This window comes from Ostrinia furnacalis, unplaced genomic scaffold, assembly GCF_004193835.3.
Source record: "Ostrinia furnacalis isolate ACB-3 unplaced genomic scaffold, ASM419383v2 OfSCF2047, whole genome shotgun sequence".
NCBI classification, from domain to species: Eukaryota; Metazoa; Arthropoda; class Insecta; order Lepidoptera; family Crambidae; genus Ostrinia; species Ostrinia furnacalis.
Window position 1 is genome coordinate 298,097 of NW_021132286.1, and position 3,423 is coordinate 301,519.

Genomic DNA, 3,423 nt, shown 5'->3' on the forward strand with positions numbered 1-3,423 from the left:
ATGACCTTAATCCAGAACCAGCTTCGGTTGTTTTAATGTCAGACTGAAAACACCTCATTCCCAGTATTCCGTCTCGTCTTCCAGACCGTGAAACTCGCAATCGTCAGTTAGAGAATTTCCTGTTAAATGAACAATGTTTGCTAGCTTAATAAATCAGACAAAACCTTCGGGCGTACCTAAAGGCTGATTTACACGTGTTAAGAAGTTAAGTAGGTAACTAATTTTTAACATAATTTAAAAATTATTTTAAGTGAATAATTGCATGTACGCAGAACTGACGGCCGATGGGGCAGCAAGGTTCTGGAGTGGAGGCCACGAACCGGAAAACGCAGTGTGTGACGTCCACCCACAAGGTGGACCGACGACCTGATAAATGTAGCTACAAACCGTGCGATGTGGAAGTCTTTGGAGGAGGCCTATGTTCAGCAGTGGACGTCCTATAGCTGAAATGATGATGAAACACAAAATTTAGTAACTCGTGTTTACATGCAATTTGATCACTTAATAAAGTTAAAATTTAGTTACCTACTTAACAACCCACGTGTAAATCAGCCTTAATAACGAAATTAATGAAAACACAGCTTTTAACCTAACTTTGCCATAATTAAATGGCTTTGTACATTAGTTCTGTTTGGTTGTTCACCAGTTTACAGCGCCGTTTGTACATAACAAATACGCTACTCATATTCATGTGTCTACAAACTTCCGTAGCTCTCAGCGGCCAGTATAGTTAGTTGTTTATTCCTTGTGTTGGTTTTAGTCGTGAGACAGGCCGAGTAAATACTGAATAACCAGCAATTCTGCTAATCGAACGAACCATGCGTTGCCCGTGGTACTGCTTAGGGATGATTACCATCGTAGGATAACTTTTAACTGAAGAAAAAGTTTTACACATTGACCGTTTCAGTGTGGGAAATATATCAAAATGACAAGTTTATTTTTCAGTTAAAAGTTATCTGACAATGGTTAAATCAGCCCTTAGGGCTTGGTCCCACAAATATAGTTTTTTGCAGGAGCTGTTTTTCTAAGATCCCGTTTACTAGTGTGTACACGTGTTTTAATATTAACGAACATCCTGTATGTAGTGTCCCGCAAAAAACTGATCCGTTCGAAGTAATTCTAACTTCAAATACACAATGTGTGTTCACAAGACAGTTCGGTTTTTGCATTTCTATATCCCGTAAACTGGATTACCGTGAGAACGAAATCTTAGTTCTACTGATAGTATCATGGATAATTTGGTCTTCGTCATCAGTGATACAGTTACCTATACAAAATCATATTACCCATAGAGCTATTTGGTAGGACCACTGCAAATTATATTTCCGCGATTCTTTTAGACAGGATCGAGTAGGTTCGTCAGTTTCTATACATATTTAAAACTATGCATGCGATATTTATTTCAGCACTTCTTATTCAAATTTTGAACGTGTAACCTTACAAAAAATAAATAATACTTTACCTTAGTAACTACTTTTAAAATTACTTTAACTAGGTATGTAAACATTTTACGAATTGGTATTGCGAAATACTTTCGTTCCGTAAAAAAATTGATACTCGTATCTACTCTGACAAACCTGTTAGTGTCATATTGGATCACAACCGATGACCGCAGAACTCCATACTCGACTGAAACGAAGCCAACCACGAACTCGGTCTAACCGACTAATACGAGCAAAGGAAGGTTAAAAGAACTTCCTTACTACATTTTATAGGAGCTTTCCACGTAATCGAAGAGTGTTTGTGACACATTGAAATTGTAAAGAAAGCGCTGCATTAGTCGGAAGATAGATCTAGCGCAGGTTTATAGAAAATGTTACCGTAAGTTTTATATAACTGTATTATAAAAGTACCGTATCTCTACACCAGAACTTCCTAATAATTTGTTATAGCATTTCAGAAAAAAAAAACTGTTAATAAATACGTAGGTTTACGGAAATTAATTCTTCCGAATTGTCATTCAATCGCTGCTGTACAAAGTCACAACACGACACAACTTAAGATGACATTGGCGTATCTAGGGTAGGGTAGGGTATCCTATTTTTGGGAAGGATGAAGCAGCGTGGGCCAGCCCAACCGGCACATTATGCACATGTAAGGGGCGCATGAAATTATTCGTTTTGGGGAAGCTCAGCGAAATAAAGATTGAGAAACCCTGCTCTACATGACTACCTACACGACTACACGATAATAATCGTACCTGAGGACCCCATATATTTTCCCAGATGCCTAGGTGCACAATTTGAAAATATGTTCTTTAAAGATTAATGAATTGATTTTGAAAAATACACAAAACTAGGTGATATGGCTATCAAATAATCTGTCTTGAAAGTTCTTTGAAGAAAGTAGTGGGAATAAAATATAAAAGTAACAAATACATTACTTTTTTATTACGTTACCACGTATAGGCAAGCAACAAAAAGAATTCAATCTCGGTTAACTCACGACTACTGAGAAACTCGCCCGTATTCACAAACATTACTATGAGGTCTCACAATGCGCGTGGACGCACAGGGACACACGAACCAATCACAGACTATATTCAACGCTGTGCGTTCGATTTTCTGCTTCACTTAAGCAAGCACCGTTTGTGAATATGGGCCGAAAGAAACATAATTGTATGAGTGTGTATATTTTTGACACGTTCTGATCTTCTGGGAAACGTCTCTAATCTTAGATTTTCCTCATCATCAATTATGTCATAGCAAATTAGTTCTTTATCATTTCAGCACGCATCCATCATAGTTAACTGAAACTTGGTCTTCCCTCGGGGTCTGAAATGATTCCCGATTATTTTCTCTTTTTTTCTCACAGATAGAACAAAGAATTTACATGATTGATCGATGATCGAAAACGTGTTTTACGTTGTTGATTTAAATTCGCTAATTCGAGTCGGTTTCCTGTAGGATTAATGGGTTTTGTGTGTATTCAAAAAAATAGGGGAGAGTTCGGTATATTGTACCGCCGGGTAAATTGTACCACCCTCATATTTCGTAAAGTATTTATTGAATGTCTAATTGCAACACTCAGCGATACACAACTAAAATCAATTAATATCGGCCATGTGGTTTTTGCCGTGACAACAAACACGTGTGTTTTATTTTGAAAAGTATTTTTTCATCGTTTTCAAGTAACTTTTGACAATACATGTTTAGTTTGTAATTTTGTTAAATTTAATCACACGGTGTTTCTAATATTTTATTTAAAAGCGTAAATTAGTGTGGATTACAATTATTTGAAACATTTTTCGGTATTTTTAAGCTATATTTTTCACCGATTTTTTAAAAGCACTATCACCTAGTCGGCTAAATTGTACCACATCAAGTTGTATGGAACTTTACCGAAGAATTTTGAATTTTTTTTTAGTAAATCATATTTTGAAGTTATAATAGCGTAGTTATGTTTGACTAACAATAAATGAAA